This window comes from Struthio camelus, chromosome W, assembly GCF_040807025.1.
Source record: "Struthio camelus isolate bStrCam1 chromosome W, bStrCam1.hap1, whole genome shotgun sequence".
NCBI lineage: Eukaryota > Metazoa > Chordata > Aves > Struthioniformes > Struthionidae > Struthio > Struthio camelus.
The window spans coordinates 53,914,988-53,937,688 of record NC_090981.1 but is presented as its reverse complement, the minus strand read 5'-3'; the positions used below and the strand labels follow the sequence as shown (position 1 = coordinate 53,937,688).

General features: G+C 38.5%; 1 long non-coding RNA gene across 1 annotated transcript in view; it reads right to left on the bottom strand.

Annotated features, from left to right (window-relative positions):
* Positions 1–434: 434 nt before the first annotated feature.
* The window catches only part of LOC138064036 (uncharacterized), a 50,087-nt gene continuing 27,820 nt past the window's right edge, over positions 435–22,701 (bottom strand). The window contains exons 2-4 of the long non-coding RNA XR_011137248.1: positions 13,121–13,167; positions 6,592–6,729; positions 435–981 (exon numbers count right to left, since the gene is read on the bottom strand). This is a non-coding gene — a long non-coding RNA (uncharacterized lncRNA). The remainder of the gene's footprint in view (positions 982–6,591; positions 6,730–13,120; positions 13,168–22,701) is intronic.

Below are 22,701 nucleotides of genomic sequence, written 5' to 3'. Positions count from 1 at the left end.
AACAACCTTGAATATACTGAAAAAAAGATAATATGGATGAATGCTTGACATTTCTGAAAACCCTACTTTTATCAAAAATGGAAAAATAACTTCAATTTAATTATTGTTTTGTTAAAGGAAGTATCTTATTTGAATACCCATGCTGTAAAGAGTAGTACTTAGCATTTAAAAGCAAATTTCCCATTGATTTTTGTAGGACTGTGTTCCCTTTCCTAGGGTATTTATGTGTTATGGTAAATCCCACACAAATGCATGAGTTACGTTTTTTTCTGGATTTGTTCGTTGAAAGAACAGTGCCTCTACAGATCTTTCAAAGTACTTATAAGGTAATAATGAAGGCTTAAATTGTCCATTGATCTATAAATACAGTGTTATTCCATTCCTAATTATACCTTTTAAGTCTGTGAGTGTATGTTTTGTTTGGTCCCCTAAGTTATTCCAAAATTGCTTTGTCTGTGCCTTCTTTCTAAATTAGTTCTGAAAAATCAGAGAAACCTCTGTACCCAGAGGTTTTATAGGACTTGCAGGACTATTCTCTAGTTTTGTTTTTTTGAAAGTGCTTACTTTTTATCATGAGAATTCTCTTCTGAGAAAATTCTAACAGCTACCGGTGTGTCTTTGTCAGTTGAAATGTTGCTTTTGAAGACAAAATACAAACCCAAGTTCTTTTGTACCTGTCACTGCACTACAGGAGGAAATGAGCAACATCATTAAATTCACCTTTTTAACACTATTTTTGTCCTACTGTTTCTGCTTATCTTCCGTCCCTACTATAAAGCAGAACTGAAGAAAATCATAAGACTTAGTTTTTCATACCCTAATAGTTTTAGCTTAGCATTTTTCTCTCTGCAATCTGCTGAGTATTGATATTCCTGCTTACCCTTACTAAAGTATGTATACATCCGATTTTTCTTGCTGAGCTCCATTTCACTTCAAAAGAGGCATGAGGGTGACAGTTTTCTGCAAACTGAGTAGATATACCTAGGTGAAAAAAGGGAGCAGTCATTTCATTCTGAACCCTGACAATATCCCCAGATTTTGATTCTTCCATAGAATACAAAGTCCACATACACTACTTTTTGAAACATTGAGGCATCTGCTTTTCACATCTTCAGCATGTTAGGTTGCATATTTACCTGGAAGACTTGGATAGCATATTACTTCAAACTTTTCTGAAAGATTTCCTTTTAAGTTACTCTATATGCTTAACCTTTTCACTTGCATCTTTCTCAGAAGAAAGCTTGTCTGTACGTCCGGATAATATAGCCCCCGCTAAGGTACATAGCCACTTCCCATAGGTGAGGGAGAGGAGAGACCAATAGCTAAAACTCAGCTAACCAGAAACAGTACATAATGTATTGATCAAAAAACAGAGTTTGGGCTCCATGAAAACCAGAGGAAATACAGCCTGGCAAACTCTGGAATCTGGCTGGCTGAAACTGAACAATAATACTCTATTTATTTAACCTCTTTGGAAATGATTCAATTGAAGATTTAATAAAATCATCTTTTTCTTTATTGAACCACATTAATTTGGGGAAACAATATATTTGACTATATATATATATATATTTGAATATATTAATTCCTCCTATTAACCACAAGCAATAGAATTTCTGGAGATGCTTTACCAGACAAGTTTCTATCAGGTCATTGGCTCAAAATCGTAGCTTAATTGGCTGTACTGGTATTTCTTTTGACGATAATTTGGCTCTCTTTATTCATTTGATGTGATTAAAATGCAAAGTATAACACATTTCTTCTGTTTTCTGCTGATATCTATTTGAGTAAGACTAAGCAAAGTAAACGAAAACAAGCTTGACTGCAGAGAACTGAGCAAAGTAACTGAGAACATACCTCAAAACTAACACAGAAATATGTGATTAGAGATTTTGTCAATGTCTGTGTAACTTGCTGTAGAGTTCTGGAGGATGCATTCCATTTTCAAGCATACAAAATTTGCACTAATGCAGGTTAATGCACATTAAGCCAGTTTATTTTTACATTTGACACTCAGAGATGACCAGCACTGTAGATCTGCCAGAGAACAATGCCCACGTATCAGAGGACAGCCACGATGGAAATCTGCAAAGGCAGCAAGGTCCTGGATTCCCTGGTCTGCCTCTGTGTATTTACATGTCAGTGTCATGAAAATGAACAACGAGCTGCTGTGCGTTGTCAGGGAGCTTAGAGAGAAGGGCTTTGAGCTGATAGCTTTGCATTTTTAGGTCACACCTTGAATAAGTAGATGAGAAGTTGTCAAAAATTTTAAAACTCGAGAGGGATAAAGTGAAGGATCAGCAGAATTTGTGGAATCAGGAATATACTTCATTTTTGATGCTGGATGACAGACGGTAAGGGCATGGACTGACTTCTTGGATGGACTTTCATGTAGTAGGGTGTGATGAGAAGATGTTCCCACTCTTGAGGGGGAGGTGGGTGAGTCCTGGACACTTTCTGCCCCCTAAGCAGAAGAGGGCAGAGGAGGACCCTCCTGTTCCTGAATGCAGGCCTGTGTCCACAGAGGAGCAGCCCCCAAGCTCAAAACACAAGTTTGGAGTGCAAGTTTGAACATGTGAATGCAAAAGTAACAGCACAATTTAATGGTGCTTTTGATGTTCAAAAGTGTCTAACTGAGTCCATGAAGGCGCAGCCAGAGTTAGGTATATTTTTAAAAGGAAAAAACAAGCAGTATTTTAAAATAAAACTGCCATGGTAAAAGTGATCACCAAATGGTAAAGACAGTGGCCAACTGTCTAGGCAAGTTCATGACTCTCAGTTGTATTTTGAATCTAAATTGTGGTGATGTAACAATTACCTGTGAGAAAGTCGGTAGGAAGATACAATCTGTTGTTATATCTCCTGATGTTTCCAGGAATGTGTCTTCTTACAGGTGAAAACAAAAATGTGTTTCATTTCTCTTCTTTCCTTTTGGAAAATCCTAGGCTGCTGCTTTAGCACCTTTTCCATTTCCATTTCTTACTGGAAGTCTCTGTTTATTTAAGTCAATTTAAATGATCCATCAGATGAATCACTGCATTTAAAATGCTGTCAGGAGGAGCATTATGAAAGGAACCAGTTTGCTTAAGGTCCCTTAAGTACGTAGTCTGCAAAAAACACACTCCATACAATTTCACAAGGATAGCTGGAGTGCAAATGATTGAGTAATGAAGACACTAAAAACCCACAATAATTTGGCTTCATTAGACAGTCCTTCTCATAACAAACATGAAAAGTAAACATATCCATAAATGACAAGGGATACATATTTTATTCATTATTTGTATTCCTTTCATAGTGAATTTGGAAGAACATAAAGTAAAAACTTACTAGATTTCTTATGCTTGCACTTTACGTATTGCAGCAGTCTCGAGTGGATCATAATACTGAACATTCCCCTGATACTGCTACACTGCCAGTGATGGTGCTGTGGAGAAGTCCAGCTCTAGCAGCTTCTACCTGCCTCTGAATAGCAGTGCTTCAATTTCATTAATTACCAGACTCCTTGAGAAAGGCCTGGCTTTCTGAGCTGCGTAGTCAGCTCTATCAAGCTGCCATGCTTCTTCTACTACCACAGGTGGTAGATATTTCCTCCAAGAAAGCTCAAACCCAAGAAGGGACTGCCCAAATTATAACAGAGACAGAGCAAGTAGCAATCATGACAAAATCAGGCCTGACAACAGTAGGCACAGAGAAGACTGTGGAGGGTCAGGCACCTGAAACTATTATCCTGAAGCTATTGATTATTGGCAGGTCCCATCACAAACAAGAGCCTTCAATGAGCCACAGGGATTAATCCCATTTGCATGTAAATGTGGTTGTTAAGTTATATGTTTGGCCTGAAAAACAATATTTCAAAAGCTGTGAACAAATTATGAATATCCCCTGGCCTGACAGAAAAGTTGATGCCTTATAAAAGTGCATATTTATTAATTGTTTAATTAAGTGTAAGGACAGTCAAAGAATCCTGGAGTAAATATGTCAAATCTATTTCCCAATTAAGAAAAGGAATATGTTTTTACCAGAGAAGGAAAAGATTGCATGGAAAAGCAAAGGATATGAATCTGAATGAATCCCTGACTGACTCACAAAGGGACTGAGTAGAAAATATCCTGTCTCCTTGAAACTGTGATTTTCCCCACTGACTGCAAGCTTTAGGATATAAAGATTGTGTTGAGTGCCATAGGTGTGGTAACTGGCCAAAAAGTTTGCTAGCTGTTACCAGACAGTGAGAAAAACCTTGGGGAAGCAGACACATGAGTGGTTTACTTTTATTTCTAGTTATCCCTCTTCATAACTTTTCTATCCATGTTGGCTATGTTTGGGTTTTATAAATAAAATGCTTTTATTTGCTTCCATCTTAACCTGGCCAGGAGTAAGGGTGATTTCAAAGCATCTGGCAAACATCGAAGCACATTGTCCAAACAAGTATCAGCAACTGGCTCACTCTTGCAGAGCTCAGCACTCCAAAACACTTCTCCAGGGTAGCTAAAAAGTATGGGCACAAAATATCTCCATTAAGCTGTAGAGATACTGTTGGCAGTTGGTTTCTATCGCGTGGCCTTTGCAGATGAGAGAAGCAGAGAGAAGTCCTGGTGCCTGGTGTTGTCAGGAAAGCTGCTTGGGCTTTACCAGCTAAATAGACTCACAGCTTCACATTAGCTAAGTGAATAAAGCCTCCAGCAAGCAAGCAAGACCATCCCTGACCTCTTTGTCTCCCCAGCATAGATCTAAACATGGGGCGTGAGGTATAACAGTTTGCATCACCACAGTCAGGTACATATTTACATATTCATCTTTACCTCAGCTGCTGTGTGAAAGTTGAGAACAAATTATTGTTTCTTTTTTTCTATTGTCATTTCACTAGTTCTAAGTCTGTCCATATGATAAACTTGAGAAAGAGCCCCAGGAACAACAAAACCCCCAAAGACTTGTGTCCTGGGTGCTTTTTCAAGTGGAAGGTGAGAGTTTGATTGCCTGTGACTTATGAGGTCACAACAGTCATAAATTTCTTGTGTTAAGACATTATGTAAGTATTAATGCATTCAAGAATTTTCATCAGTTTTAGGGCAGGCTATTATTCATCTGATACCAGATACTGCAAGTCAAATTACTGTTCAGAAATCTCAAAGTTTCAGTCATTCAGCCAAGAGATGTAAACAGTACTAGCCAGGTCTGGTAACAAATCATACAGCACAAATAATGAATAACAAATAGTCAAGGTAAGCAAGTCATAAACAATTTCATAACCATGGAGGTGCAATTGCCATGTCAAGCACCGTTTAGAATCACTAGCTGTGTCAACTAAATGAGTCAATGATTGTTTCATGAGAGTATGATTTGTTAATAACAATGAGTGATAAACACATTCTGTTCAGTGGTTCAGATTGCATAATCATCTCAGCTCTTTGGTCAGCCAACTTGGAAATTTCAGGAGAACACTTGAGACTTGCAATGTTTTCAGTATTTCCTGCTTTGGCTAAACTAGGAATATATGAAAATATCTTTCTCCCACTGTTTTGGTACTTCTGCTGGTAGGTGTTACCAAGAAATACAAAGGTACGCATGTTGAAGACCCGACCACTGGAAAGGATTAATTTTGATTCAGCTCAAGAGACAGTTAATGGCATTATTCACCATATATTATAATGGCGTTATATTCACATGAAGTATTATACTCATTTCAGTAATCTTTATTTCCATATTTCTAACGTAAACCTCTTGCACCATCCTTCAAAACACCCAGTGAATATCTAGCAGACCAAATGACCTTACCTTGTCTGGATATTTTTATGTATCTTTTCTTGAATAGGTCTTCAGGTGGGCATGTATATTCAGTTTTCTCATTGATAGATTGATCATTGTTCTGGATTAAAACTGAATTCTGACAGACGATAGGTTTTACTTGTTGAAAGGATGGTCTGAGGTGGCTGAGGGGTTGCCATTTAATAAGAAGCTGCTTTAAATAGCTTTCAGAAGACACGGGGGATTGACTTCTGTTTTATCTGAACAGCAGAATCTGTGATTTCAGTTTGGGTTGATTTTTAGATCTTGTCTGTATGAATACAGCTATTTCAAAATTAGCATCTGTTTCAGCTCTGAAATTTCCTGAATTTTCCTATTCAAAATCAGTCAAGGGAAGCAAATAAGCACAGATGTGAAGCTGTAAAGCTAAATCTATTTAGGTCTTTTTTTTTTTTTGTCAAATCAGATGAATAGTGTCAGATTTTACCAAGAGTCTATGGAGAAATCACAGCTTGGCAAATGACATATTTGTTCCAAATAAAGAGAGACTCATAAGCTTTAAAGAACTTGATCGGTTTGCATTGCAACAAAATCTCTTAGCAAGCTGTCTCTTGATGGCAAACCACATACCAGACTGTATTAGCAAGAGGGTAGCTGGTGGGTTGGTCGATATGATATTCGCTTCTTCTCAGCTTTGCAGCACACCTACAGTACTACCCTGTTTTGGACCTCCAGCACAAGGAAAATATTGGAAAACCACAGCAACCACCGCAAAGGGCCACTCTGCAGCCCAGGGGGCTGGAGCCACGATGTGCAAGGAGAGGCTGGGGAAGGGAGCTTGCTTACCTCAGAGAGGATGAGGGACGTAGCTGTCTTCAGCTACTGAATGCCTGGTTACAGCTGTGACTGAGCCAGGCTCTTCTTAGAGGTGCACAGTGAAAGAAAAGGGGCCACAGTCACATGGTGCAGCAAGGGAAATTCTGGCTAGATAAAAGGAAAAAGATTTTCACCATGATGGTGGTTAAGCACTGAACACTGCCCAGGGGGCTGTGCAATCACCATCCCTGACAATATTCAGAATTCTCCTAGAGAAGGTCCTGAAGCAACCTAAGCTAACTTCATAGACCGGCTTGCTTTGAGGGAATTGGACTAGCAACATCCTCCCTAAATTATTCTATGATTCTATTATTTTATTAGAAATTAGGAGTATAAATCACAACATCATTTCAGCAACTTCATAAACTTAAAGGAAAAATTAGAAAAACTTGAAGTTAGCACTCTTTCTTCTAAATCTTTCTTCTAAATCATAAGACACCTCTCAGCAAAGCATTCAAATCTCATTAGCATGGTTTCATTAAAAAATGAAAAAATTCCTGGAAAAATCAGGAAATGAAGAAAAAAAGAATCTTTGTTATTTGTCTTCTAGTTTGTCTTGTGTTTGTTTTTTTTGGTTTTGGGGGCTTTTTGCATCATGTCACATGTTCAAGCTAGCTCTTATTTACAATCCCTTTCATGTTATTTCCAGGACCCAGGAATTTTCCAGCAAAATACCAGATATTGCAAAGCATCATAATAAAATAAAAGCAATACTGAACTACTGTTTTTCTCAGGTCCTTATCTTTAACTGAAATTGTACTTCCTACCTCATGAAAACACTAATGTGGGTAAAAACATAAAGGTTGTGGTGCCCTCAGTGAGCAGGAGTAATGAAAGGTATATTTAGGAGTTATACATGTATATTGTATTACTGGTTGTTATGAAGTACTTCTGAAAATCCCGTTCAAATGAACTTTTTTCTTTTTCTTGATATGTACTGCCCATAAAAATATTATAATATTTCTGCACTAGCTACGCAAAACTGCTGCTGACATCGCTGACAGATTCCACTTAAATAAAATGCGTGTGCTTGAACATTAAAATGTAACTGAGGGGAAAAAATAGCAAACAGTTTTCCAGCGCAAAATATTGTATTTTATGTTATTTAATTTGAAAGCAATGTCAGGCTGCTGCATTTGGTATTTTACCACAAGGAAAAACAACACAAGGACTCAAGGCCTAATCATCTTTAAAAACGATCATAGGCAATTGCTATATTGAAAATAAATAAATACAAATATAGGCTACTAAATTAGGAATGCAGCTAAAGATACTTGCTAAAAATGAGTCAGTCTGTTCTGGAATGAGCATGTAAAAACAATTTTCTAAGTAGATAAAATCTTTTTGCACAATGTGGATTATGATAAATAGAATAGTGAGAAGTGTGCAGTCTGGCTCTTGGAAGACAATAGAGGTCAGGCCCCTACTCTTCAGACTTCCCCTCCCTCTTTAGGCACCTTTAAAACACTCCACATACAATCTATGAAATATATTTCATTTCTTCCCACTCACCTAAAACGTTTTGAAGAGGCAGAGTTAAGGCTGAATATATCAGATATGATATGTGATACCAGACAAATGTATGCCCTCTATTCAGAACTTCCTCATAAATAATCAGTGCAAAATTAGCACCTGGTTTCCTTTCTTTTATGTCCAGTGTTTCGGAGGGTCAAGAAGGTTCTTCTAAAAGGTGATGAACTGTTATGAAAAGCAATGTGTTCATACCGTGCCTCATTTTGGAATTTTTATTACTCCTTCTTGTATTATTCTGCAATATTTGCTTAAATAGGGTTGATATTTCAGCTGATTCAACCATGAGCAGTCAGAATTTGTGGCATTGTTCATAAGAAAGTAGTCCAATTTCCACTTTATATCATGGCTGCCCAATGTAACACATGTAGCCTCTTATACTTTGATACGTTCTTTGATGTACTGTGTCATATAGCATTAGATATAATATGAGACAGCTGAAAAAAACATTTGTCAGAAAAGCACAGCAAAACATGAACTGTACAAAGAATACTTGAAATGAGTGTGATTGATTGATAGATTATTATTTCATGGATGGTAAGCTGGTTGGGATACTTCTCTAAATTAAATCCTAGCAGGGGAGGAACTAGTTATGAATGACAAAGGCGAAGACCGCTTGGGTAAAATTGAGTGTGAAATAAGGAAAACATTTTTAGGAAAAGAAGAAACAAGGATAGAAAAATAGAAAGAGTGGACGCCTAGAAGCAGACTTCAGGAAGCCCAGAGAATAAGGCTGGAGAGACAAGTTCAAGGGGGTAAAGGAGTTATGAAGAGCTATTAGTCCTTTGAAGAAGTGACAGGAAGATTAAAACCCCCAATGCACAGGAAGGAAGGGATAGGTAGAAAGAGCACACACACGGGCTTTCCACAAAGGCTCAAATACAACATGGAAATATACAGAAAGTGGAAACTAGGACAGATAGCTAAGGACAGGTATAAAAAGGAAGGCACGGTTAAAATCAGAAAGGGCAAGACACTAAATGTCATACAGCTAACAAGAGATATGAAGAAATTTGTTCAAGAAGTAGAAAGAAGATTGAGGAAAGCACTGGCCTGATAGTCAGCAGGTGGGAAGAATACTGTCAAATTGAGTTGAGAAAGTCAAAGGATTTAATGTCTTTTTTGTGTCAATCTTCACTAAAAAGATCCAATAGAAACAGCTGGCTAATACCAGTGACAAAACGGTAAAATTTCAGACTTGAATAAGAAAAGAGCAAATTAGAGACTAGATCATGACCTTCAAAAGATGATTTTTTTATAAAACATGTGGACCTGACAAACTAGGATGCAGAAAGAACTGGCCAAAGGAGTCTCAGAATTGGTTAGTGATTACCTCTGAAAATTCTTGGACCAACACACTGTAAAAGGGTAATACAAGGCTCTTTCATAAAAGGAAGAAGTAAGGCACTGCAGATCACCCCATTAAATTCCAATTGCTGGCATAGTCCCAGATTAAATTATCAACAAATCATATATATAAGCATCACAAAGATAACAGTGAGAGGCATAATAGAGAGCTGGACAAGGTCCAGTCCTCCTCAATATTCCTACTGATGACTGGGCAACAGAAAGACTGCAGGTTTATTACATGTGCAGCGATGTTAGTGATCACTAGCGTAGTAGAGAGGATGATCAGAATTGAAACTACTCACTACAAACCAGAGAAGCACAAGGTACTGCAGGGAGACAAGAAGAGTCCCCTGCATGAACAAGGGAATAACTGGCTTGTGTAATAGTTTGGAAGAAAAGGATCTAAAGAGCATAATGAAGCACAAGCAGAAGAGTCATCATCATGCTATTGCAAAGAAAATGTAAGCACCAAGCTAGGGTGTACAAAAAGGTGTATAGTCCACAGGATGAGAAGTAATCCTTCAGCAGGCCCCAGTGCTGTGCCCAGCTTGGGGCACTGCCCCCATGAGGGGTGAACAAAACAGAAAGAGTGCAAAGGGGAGCAGCCAGATTGCTTAGATGGCTGGAAAACATGAGCTGTGGGAACAAGCTGAAGGAAAGTGGTTGTTTAGGCAATTGAAGAGAAAATTGAGGTAGAAAATGGCACATATGTCCCTTCAGGTACATAAAAGACTCTCAAGGAAAGGGATAGTCAGTTCTCCTTCTCTTCAGCAAATAGGATGATAAAGTATTGCTCTTTCACTGGCCTGAAAACTCAGATGAAACAGAAAGAAATGCTGTCCCATCCTAAAGCCAATTATAAACACTGGCATACAGAGCCTGAGCACCCTGGAGAATCATCATCAACTTTAAGAAGAATCATCATCATCTGTCTTTGAGAATAGATTAGGCAAACATCTGCAAGGATTGGCATAGATATAGAGACAGACTACTGGCATTTTGAGGTTCATTCCTTCCTTACTTTCCAGTGGTCTGTAACAGTTACAGCCACAAGTGACCTGAGAAGAGTGAAAAAAATTGCGCGATTTGAGAACTACTCTCTTGTCTATCATCATTCTTCAATCCTCCTGTTTCTTTAAAACACCCTGTTTTTGTAAGTATTCCTGCCAATAAGTTACTTTCTTAGAATGTTCCCTGGAAAGTAGAAGTTGTAAGATTTGGAGGAGTCATTTTATTCAGAAGCCAATGATTAATTCACAGAAAAACCTTGCTGTAAAGAACAACCTTTCTCAGAGAAGGATCCGCTTTCAGACTTCTGACTAAGACATGAGTCATACCTCAGTTGTGTTTGAGAGTCCCTGTGACCAGTCCTCAATGTCTTCTTCTAAGAAACTAGTTCAAATTCACCTGCTGATATGCACTGAACATGCAAATGATATGATGCAGCAACTGCGAGCCCTGCTGAAGCTGGGGCAATGGACACATTAGGATCCGGGTGTAAAATCTCAGACCCAAACTATGAATTTTTGTTGTATCCTCAGTGGGGTCTCATGGACCACATCAGACTGCCTCCCAAGCACAAGTGGACCCTTCGACTGCAAGTGCCGGGGCAAGGCTTCCCAGAATCCCTGTTCGACCTGTAAAACGGGTGTATGATAAACTCTTATTCCCTTACTTCATTATCAGATATAAATAATGGTTTTTTTCTTACTAGTGTAATAAAGATAAAGTTGATGACAGTACCTAATGCCTCCCTTAAAAGACATTTTCCTGTTGCGCATCACATTGTCAAGCATAAACTTTTTGGAATAAAATTTCTCATCTGGATATCCTCCTCCAGTGAAAAAAATCTTTGGGAAAATTCAGCCAACGCAATTCAGTCATTTCCAAGCATAAGACAAAAAAAAAATACATTGTTTTGCTCATATTAAAAATCCTGGCAGTGCTGCTTTTGTGACATAGCTTTGTGTGGGCAAGATACAAATTTTAATTAAGGCCAGCCACTGACAGAGATGGCAATGAAAGTCAAAAGTGACTGGCTTGCTTTACTCCATTACTCCACACTGTGCTGCTTTTACAGAAGTCACTGCTAAGAAATTCCCTGAAATACATGAAGAAAATGAAAAGGTTTTGTGAGTTCAGGTCAGGCTAGTAGAGCCCTTCAGCATTGCCACACTGGTTCAAGTGGCCTTCAGGGTCAGGTGAACAAGCAGAAGTGAATTAAAATCAAGCAGATGAAGCCACTGTTTACCCTGCCCTTTTCCTTGCCCTTCTGAGGGATGCTGTCACGCCTGAGACAGGGCCATCTGATCTGCTCATGAATCACACCAGGCTCCAATGTGGTCAACAAAAGGGAATTGAAAGCACAGTCAGTACACTTCACAGCTCTTGCCACTGGTATAGACTTGCAGCAAACACAATTGATCTGCATTTGGGAAAATTTACATTTATTCCCCAACCTAATTGTGAGTGCTGAAGACGTGAACATTGGATAGGTTTTCCTCATCCCTCAAGGAAGCTAGCTGCTACCTTGGTCCTTGGGCAGTTAACAGCAGCTGGCATCTGGGGAGGCCCATCAGCTGCAGATAGAGCCCCCCTGATTAAGCTTGTAAAGTGTTGGATCAGAAATGCTTCCCAGAGTAGGACCCCTGGCTGGAAAACCTAGCAATGAGAGGTGTGCTCTTTTATACCTGCTGGACCATAAAGAGTAGGAGGATTGGTTTTATGTGCTTATTTTCTGGAGGAGAAATTAGAAAGGAAAAAAAATCTCAGATGGAGCTATGCCTGCTAATTTTCAGCCTCAAAGAGTTTTCTCACTGTTATGAACAATTGAAATAGGGTGGAGAGCATCTGTAAAGAGCACTGCAAATCAATTGCAACTATCATGTATTTTTTTCTTACAGAAATAGTCAAAAGATAGAGATTTTAATTAAAGTACATAGTTCCCACTAGCATTCCACTAAACAATTTCACTTTGTCTTGAGATTTCCTAGGCTGAATGTCTTATCAAGATGCCATCATACAATGATCCATGTACGATAGCAACTTGGGTTATAAGATGTTCCCAGATGTCCAGTGTGACTCACTAGCCGACTGTGTCAAACCAAAAAATAGAAAAATAAAGTTGATTTTGCTGGAAAAAACTGCAAATAACTAGCTTTCAAAATTTTTTATTTAGTTAGTTCCTCCTTTAAGAAGGAAATGCTATAATTTTTGGTCAGAAGATACTTTATTCATAATATTTCAGTCAGTAGATAAAACAAGCTGAAGTTATTCTCCAAAGGAATCCAGACATTTTTCTTCTTGCTCCTTGCTCATACTGACTACATCCTATCTGTTTTTTTTTTTGGCTGGAATATAGTATACAGGTCATGTTAGAACAACCCTGTTCTTCCACAGGGGATGGGAAGGTAATAGTTCTCTCAGCATTTCCACTTCCCTGAGCAGCTGAGGGAAGCAGGCACATGTTGTTTCTCACTAACCCACAGGGTTTATTTCCAGAACACGTTATCTTTGTGTGATGTGAGTACATACGATAAAAAATTGGGAAAGATTCAGATTTTATCTTGTATCAAGCCATAAATAACAAAACTTCAGATAGATTTTCCTTGGTGCTTACCTGTACTCTCTTCCTTTCTTCGTAAATTCTGATTGTATAGCTGTGTTCTGAAAAATGTTAAAGTGATAATACAATATTATCTGGACTGGTTCAGATGAAACAAGAACCAACCTGCACTGCACTACTTGTCTTCTGAAGTACAAAACCAGGAACACTCCTCTAATCACAAAATCTTCTCTGTAACATATAATTTAATTTTCATTGATGGTGCAGTTTGTCAAAATCAAACCTTGTTAAGGAAGCCATCCCCTCAGATTTCTGAATAGCTACGCTTCCCTGGTGAAAGCAATGCTGCATTCTGGCCATTACAGGGAAAATATCTTTAATACTAGATATAAAAGGTAGGTCTGGAGGCGATAAGCATCCAGCTTCTATTTGTTTCAATGGAATATATGGAATGGAAAAAGGTTTCTAATTCATGTGAGCCTCTTCTGATATTTCTAGACATTGGTTGTGTTGGTTTCTTTTTATCATGATGTTTTTCAAGATGACAATTGAGTGTGTGTTTCACAATATGTCACTAAATATTAGCAGATATTTTAGTGAGCTGGCTGCAACAGCTTTTCCTTCTGCTCTCCCTCTGATGACGTTTTTCAAATTTACATTAGACACAACTGAGCAAGATGAGCTCTTTTCTCGTGTTAAGCTCAGTGCAGTTCTGATATGATTCAGGACAAATTTATTGATGCATATACCACAGCTAATAGTAAGAATGTAAATGTTAGCGATTAAGAGAAAGAAATGAGGCAAGTCGTCTGAAGTATACATTTCTTTGTGATTTTACTTGTTTATAGCACTGTGACAGTGTTGTCCTCAGAGCACTCTTCACGTATTGTTTATAACTCACTGAAGCCACTGAAGTGTGTTCTTTTCTTTGCTCTCAGTAAGTTGCTATCCAGACTTTTGATGAAATAAATTCCTGTTCATTTCACCTCATCTTTCCAAAGGTTCCCCTAGATTTTTCAATAATTTTACTGGGCAGGTTGAGATTTTACTATAAATCAAAGTGTTTCTTATTTAGCAGCCTCCATCAGCTTGCTTGGTAAGACACTTTCTAAATAGAAAAAAAAATTAGATAGTAAATATATGGGCAGGGTTTTCTTCTAGGCAAAACTCCAGTCTCACAACTACATGCTGTTAGGAAGAGAAAATGAAATAGTGAGACTGCTACTGGGAAGAAGAACTGTAGCTCCTCTCTTCTCATTTTCATTCATGAATCATACTGTGCACTGTTCCAGGATTAGTGCTTCTTCAAGATAAACATCATTTGCAATTATTGTATATTACTAGGGGAATCTAGTTAGCACATAATCACCAATACCTGCCACGTTCAAATAATATGTCCTCCTTCATACACGCATTAACAAGTTGTGGGTACTATCTGATTGGAAATAAGGCGTAGGGAGAGTCATTTTTAAGCTCAAGCTTTAAACTTTAAACTTTACACTTAGTACTTTGTAAAACCCTAGATAGACTACAAAAAATGTTTTTTGCAAGTAGTTCTCAGTTTGCTCAGTTTACTTTTCAGTAACCAGTTTAACTCCAGCTGCTAGGAAATGGTACTCATTCTGTCGCTGGAAGTACTGAGTCAAAACACATATGTCTTTAATGGGGCTTTTGGCAAGTAAGGCACAGATGCTACTATTAAGATTGATACAAATAAACCTAATAGTTTATTTCACCCTCTACAAATAGAAATCAACGTTCAGGATAAAAATAATGTAGTTTAAAACACACAGTAAAAATATTTACAGAGATAAATCAGCTAATAGGTGCATTATATTTATGTTCATAAATTATAAACTAGAAGGAAGGTGGCTGACAACTACTCATAGCACTCAGAGAGAAACGGATACATTTTTAAAAGGTTAATGAAATCAATGTAGAACTGTTAACTTTGCAGACTGAATTTCCTGTTTTGGAGAGGGTTGGCTTTATAAGCCTTGTGCATATTATAGCTTTTTATTAACACTTGCTATGTCTTTCAGACTAAATATATTTGGCCTATTTCTTACAGCCGTTTGCCTCCAAGTACAAATTTCTTATTTCAATTGCAACCTCAGAAGTCATATCATAAGAGTACTTTTTAGTGTTATAAATTCATGATTTAAAGAATCATTTGTAATGTCTCTTCTGTGGAAGATGAAATATTTTGTTAGATAGAGACATGCTTGGGGATTCATAAACCAGTGCACAGAAAGTTTCCTGCAGATACAAACTAATTCAGGATGTTTAGTGCAGACCCAAAGCTAATCTTCATAACAGTTTGTGATAGTTTTTGGATAGCCTCAAATGAATAATTTTAATACCAACCTTTTGCCTTTAAAATACAGTCTGTTTGACTGGTTTTGTTCAGCATTTGTATGAATCAGTCATGATGCCATGATGCCTATGCGCAAAATTCTTAGATAGAAAGAAGGGACACAAGGGGACAGAATTAGTGCAATTAAGGAATTGGTTACAGTTATATACCCCGTTTTCACATTCCGGTGAGAGGGGAGCTGGGTAGGAAAGAGAGGAGCTCAACCAGCCTGGGGTGTGCCGGGGTCTCCCCAAGCACCCTGCTGCTCCTGGGCGCGCAGCCTCTGCGGCTGCTGCTCCCCAGAAGGGGACCCGGCCCTACAGTCCTGTGCTGAGATGCGAGGCCATTCAGGTGCAACAGGCAACTTAAATTCAGCAATAAGCCTGTTGCCAGGGGGAACGTTGGTTTCATGCAGGTGGTAGCACACGTTACCCAGTATGATTGTGTGTCCGCTAAAGCCATAATCCAATATTATAGAAGTCTGAGAAATTCAGAGTTTGCCCTCCACACCAGCTGAAGTAAAACATAACCTTAACGTCTTTACAAAGGAGATGGCATGTCTCACAGCTTATTTGCCACTGATTTTTAAAGCTGATTTTTTTTTTCTTCCTATCTGTTTTTACCTGGAAAGAAAGTCACGGATGTGAGACCTTTAAAGATGGTTTTCTCCTGAATTAATTTATCTTTTATTCCATCTATTTTTCAAAAAGTATATTAATAATAGAAATTGCACAGAAAAGGGAGCAAATTCATAGTAATGTCTTATAAGTATATGCAGTAAAGTCACTAAGGAGGTTTCTTGGGACATCAGTGAAATAGTGGAAGGTAAGGGCCAAGCAGACTGCCGAGGCTGTAGAATAACTGAAGAGCTCTATTTCATTGACAAAATGAACCTTTTTAAAGCCAATTTGATGCTTTATGAGACTCAAGACATTCACTCCTGATGATCTTGGTAAAATTTCCGTAAACTGGAAAGAACAGGATATAAGGAGTCCATTTGCAATACCCCACATGTCACTGTGATGAAATAGCTAAACAGGGAGTCTCACATGCAGTGAAAATATGTGTGTTTTACGTCAGTCTGTGATGAGGCTAGTTCTGCAAGATACTCCCACAAATCAGTTGTTGCTCTTTTAATTTATTTGTCTTGTAAAAATAGCTTCAGGCTTAACACCCGCCATGCTAGCAACTGGACAACGACTAAAACAAAAATTTTGTCTCCTCCCCAAAAAGTTTCCTCAGGGTAGGAAGAGTAGTTTGAAATACTTGGATTGTTTAGCTTAGGACAGCAAAGATTAAAAAGAAGAAATCACTAACAGTGTGATGATGGCATTCAATTGTTCCTCATGCCCGCTGGGGTCTGGAAAAGAATTCAGTTTAATTTATTTGGTAAAAAATGCTGCTATCAAGAATAACTTTTTAACAATAAAGACAGTCAAGCACTGGAAAAGCTACCTATGGATGTTGGAGAATGTCCTTCACTGGAGGATTTTAAAACAAATATCTGTCATAGATCGTCTTAGGATAGTCGATCCTCTTCCATGCAGGAGGATGTCTTAAGTGGATCTCTTGAGATCCCTTCCAACCATGCATGCCCAAGACATATGGGAAAGAATGTGTAGATAAATCAGGCAGCTTGAGAGAAAGGAAGCATGTCAAAAGCATTTGTGTAGTGACTCACCAGCGCAAGAGGTAAGCATTTGAATGGTTATTTACTATTGTTCTATTTATCATTCAGATTATTGTATTACTGGAGAATTGATACAAACCCATACACTTCAGCTGCCTGACATTTTCTATTAGAAAATATTTTTCTGTGCTCTCTTTGAAAAGCAACTCCATTATTTGCTAAATAACTTAAGCAGTCTACAGGAAAAAGCCCATAAACTAGAAAAATCCCCTTATTGTCCCATGAAGTTTCATTCAGGATAAAGTAAGCTATAAGCTGGTAAATATGGGGTATACCTTGATAAAAAGATGTTATGCACCTCAGCAAATGTCTTTTCCAACAAATAGCAATCACATAAAACACCCTAAACCATGAGGTACATGCTGGACTCGGGGATATATGACAGTTAAGTGAGACACAGCTGGAAAGAAGAAGAAAACCAAAGACATTAAACCTGTGTGTGCCTATGGTGTGCGTAAGAGAGAATTTACACAAACATATACTAGATATGCGGACAAATACATACACACACACACACACACACATATATATATATATGTATATGCACACACACTGCCAGTCAAGTTACAGCTGTATTTTATTCTCTGACACAACTGTGTAGCATTAATTTTCTCAAGTTCTCTCTGATTTATTTAACAGACTGGCAAGCCAATATAACATATAAAATAATCTTCCTGTAAGTAGGTATATCAGATTAAAATGCATTTCCTTCACATAGTCATACCAAGAAAAAAATGGAAATCATGGAAAATTAACATGAAAGGCTTATAAAATCATCTAATAGGACATCATTATTGCAGATAACTTTCTCAAAGTATTTTCCAACTCTTTCTTTGATTCAAACAGTATTAGAGCTCTTATAACGTTTTGTTGCATTATGAAATTTGTTTCCTTATGTGGAACAGAGTTGGTGGCAACTATTACTACCATTATTTCTTTTGTGAGCATTGTTAAGATAATTGCTAAGACCTCTTTACAGATACCTCTTTACCACAGTAAAGTCTACAGGACTCTCTCTCTCAAATCAGTTCAACTTTGGAACTCTGAGACTGGTTGCAGGCTATTTAGCAAACATCAGCATCTCGTGCTATCTTTTCCATTGTGCTTGGTTTATGACTATTTATGAGGTTTTTCAAAACTATTTCACCAATTTCAAATATGTTGTATGTACATAGTCATTCAAGGTACAGGCTGCACAATGTCTTCACGAGGACTCTGACCACAGAATTTTTGCGAGCTTATTGATAGAATAATAGTAAAAGTCCCAGCAAAGGGTAGTAGTGAGAGCTGCACAATAAAAGAAGGTAACATCAAATAAGCATATTTTCTCCCACCAAACACTAACATTTTAAAAATAACAAAATGCTGTACATACTTCCGTTTAAAGTAACTTTCTGTGCCCCAGTCATGTGCCTGAGGGAGGAGGTGTTCTCCAAGTTCACCTGCACCTAAAGTAAATAAAAGATAAAGGGCCAAATCCTGTCCTATCTTATAGCTGACGTAAAGCCCTTGGAAATCTTTTGTATTGAAGTTGGTGGGTTTGGGTTAGTTAGAGTCTCAGCAGGGCTTTCCACTGATAGCAGTCCTGCCAACTTGGATTTAGTGGTTTACTTTTGCTAGGAACATGGAACCTGGCTACAATAAGCTTTCCATATAAGCACCTGACTTTTCTGAATTTTTTTTTATTTTTCATCAAAAACATGAATACTTACTTCCAACACAAAATAACTATAGAGGGAAAGGGGTTCGCTTTCCAGATGAGAATAGTTTTTTTTCATTGAGAGTACCATTATTGTATGCTCTCAGTGTTGTACAGAGCACTACACTATACAGTAGGAGTATGTCCTCCGAGAATCAGGCTTCCTGGTCATAGTGTATCTCGCATGAGTCAGCAAGTGCCTGGGGCTCCAGCAAGAGGGAACTGGAGTATATAATGGAAGACGTATTCCTCTCAGGTTACAGGGAATAGGAACTTGTGAGTCCTAACTATTAGACCCACAAGGCAACAATACATCCAAGCAAATATACTACATTTTGAGCTTTTCCACACACTTGCTGATAAGTGAGGGTATGCTTTTTTGTTCTATGGTATCAACTTTGATTGCTCACACTTCTAAGGCCTTTTATGAAAAGTCTTTCTTCTTCCTCAAAAAAATCTCTTAGGTTTTTGACAGCCTCTTGTAGTAGCAAAATGGAAGGGAGTGTTAATGCTGTTAGGTGCTGACAGCAACCAACAGTATACCCTACATTTTACTAGCTTTGAAAACAGTAGCTAGAAGACTGTCAAGTCAGCTAGCGTTCATTATTGCTGCCTTTGCTCAGGCTGTATTGAGGCAACAAACAGAAAATTTTAAAGGCAATAGGTGAGTAAAGGTCTAGGTACTAATACGCACCATCGACTGCTATCTGCATCTTCATGCATGTAGATCAATGTATTTGGGGTTCTACATTCAGGTGTTTGATTTAAATGAATATGCCAGTGCCTGATTTGCAACTTCAGTTTAGCAGGGCTGCTTTTGAGCTGATTTTCAGAGCAGTGCATTTATTTCTTTCAAAAAAAAAAGTTTTTGAAAAAGTCTAGCCTAGGGTTGAATTAGGCTTTTTTATTTTCCTTAGCTGCCAGGCTTCAGAGGAAGCTAAATAGCCCTAACTAAGGGGAAGGGACCCGCTGGGTGGCCAGGTGAGATAGGCAGTAAAACTGGAAAAACAAAAGCAGTTCATAAACTGTTTATAGAAAAAATCTGAAAAAAGCACTATAAATGTTCTAAGTACTATTCCTGTTGCAACATCAGTTTACGGGGAAAGAAACAGTCTCTACAGGATGCAAATCAGCCACAGAAAAATGCAGAATTTGCTAATAGCAAATTAAAATCAGATCAACTGATTATCAAGGGATAGCATTTAGACTTTCACTTGATGAAAGTTGCTCTGTTTCTCATGGTATGTATGGTAGGAGTCCAAATCAGGGCCCAAGTGTGAGTTAAGTCAAATGTTCAGATCACTCCAACTTCTAAAAGTGCAGATCAAAATTAGATGGAGATGTGTTCCTGTCTGTGTGATCCATCTAGAAACATTCATCCTATGCACCATGCTATCTTAGCCCCTGACGAAGTACTCCTCACTGAAGATGTGGGAGATAGGAAAATGCCACTGCTGCAACTGTGTAGTCAGAAGAACTGAAATAGAGATGAATGAATGATATCTGAACAGTCTCAGTCATCTTAGTCACTCCTTCCCATTTATATATCTTCATAACCACAAGATCAACCTTAGCCCCTAGTTGTTACAGAGGACTGGAAGTAGGACAACTTCCACACTCCCTTAAGTCTTCTCACCGTGATGGACATGTGTAGGTCTAAGAGAGCAATCAGCCCTTCCTTTTTCTAAATGTCCCCAGAGAGCCTCATGACCAGTCAAACCAGTGAAGAGGATTAAAGACTTGGAGAGCTTACTAACAGATGGAAAACTGACAGGCTAGGGAGTGCGGCTCTGCTGCGGCACGGAGGACTTGCTGTTTTTCTCCATAGAATGGACACAAAAGCAGGAAGGTCTGTCACAGCCTCGGAGCTCCACCATGCTGTAGACAAGGACTCTCTGTGGCCAGGGGGAAGTTGACTCTGCCTCTCTCAGGAGCCCTCTGGCACCCAGCTTGGCTATCCAGGCTTGGCCAGAGTGGGAGGAGAATTAGTCCCATTTGTTTGGCTCTAAACCATGCTAGAATAAATAGCTGGTCAGGCTTCTAGTTGAAGCACAGATGTGCATTAGCCAGTTTATTATACAAATCTGTTTCTCTTTTCTTGCTTTGAATACAAATCAAAACCTCCGGAAAGGAGAGATAAAGATTACCCACAAAAAAAGCTATCTGTGACCTCCATGGCATACTGACTGTTCTCTGAAAAACAATGTTCCATGAGCAGCAGAACTGCTGAAACCTGATTCCCTATGGCTTTGTGCCCTACAGTTGCTTGGTAATGCCTTGACTCCACCTCTTCTCCACAGCCTGTATTTACATGCATTTTGCCTGCTGGTGCAAGATGTGGCCTCTAATGTGGTGAGGCTAGAGCCAAGCAGGACTCCTGGTCTCTGCACCACAAGGGCAGCTTGTCAGGCTACACAAGGCCAAGTACCCACAGTTATAAACCTCACCTCTGTCAAACTTGGCTGAACCTGGCCAATGGCTCCAAAGTTGTTGGAGGTGGAACTACAGTAGCACAGCACAATTGAATTGAATTTGCTTAAAAAAGCAGGATACACAGTCAGGCGCTGCTGCAATCTCTCTTCCTCTGAGGCATATATCTCTGTTTGTTAATAGTGTGTGATACTGTTTTTGCTACACCTAAACATATTAATCCAGGAGTCTCATGAATTACCATTGCTGTATCACACTATTTTGCATGGCAGCATTTTCTACTGGAAAATGCACTTTCTTTCATCTATGTAGATATGAAAGATTGAAAAACTAGCTCAAGTTTTACAGATTATTGACACTGAAAACATTATTTTAAATGAAAATATTGCTGATGGCTTCATCTCATGCATACTCATACTTATTAGACATGAACACAGTCATTAAGTAATCCAGAGGTTATGATGATTATGGGAACAAGTGAAATCTTTACATTTAAATCTCTGATTCAAATTTATCTCAGTGATTGTTTATGCTCCACCACAACCGTTTAGTCCGTGAAGTCATACCTTTCTAGGTAAAATTTTAAGTTCCTTTTAGGAATAAAATTAGAGAAGAAGATCCGTTCTTTTTCTCTCAAAATCTATAAATACAAGCTTGGTACTTGTAGGCTCTCTCCCAGCAGCTGACATGGCCATGATCTGAGGAGCAATGTCAGAGGTAAAATGCATACAATGACTGAACTAATGTCTTACTGCTATCACAGGCACATATATACCACTATTTTTCTGTGTCCACTCTATGGCTAAAGAAAGGATGCATACTTTAGGCCTGAGTTGCAATCACTTCTAATATATCTAGAGAAAACTCTCAGGTTTATACCTATCAGACATCACATTCTTCAGAGGCAGCTCATAGGCAGCAGGATCAGTAAGGAAGCAAGTCAGTGAGCCACGATGGATGATTTGGCTATTTCTCAGTTAAATATCCAGTAATCACAGACTGTAAGAACTGCAGGTATGGAAAGGATCTCAGGAGCTATCTGTGCCATGGCAGTTTTTCATCAGCTCTTTGTATGTTTAAAAAGCAGAGCCATGATGCCTCCTTCTCTCTCCCCACAACCCCGCATCTTCTCTTCTTTAAGTTGAACTCCTTGGTTCATTTAGTTTTTCCTTATAGATCTGTGATCATTCTTTTTGCTCTCCTTTGCACTGTTTTCAGTAAGTCTAAATCTTTCTTATATGTGGCACCAGCACTTGGAGCTAGTGTTCCACCTGGGGCCTTAACCGTGCTGGATAGAGCATAAGTATAGTTCACGTTCCTCACTTTATGCAGTCCAGTTTGATGCTTATTTTTTCACAGCAATATGATATTGATGCTCTTGTCTAGCTTGGGATGCACCACCATCCCCAGATCTAAGAACTGCAATTTGACCACCTGACCTCATCCTTTATTTGTGCAAT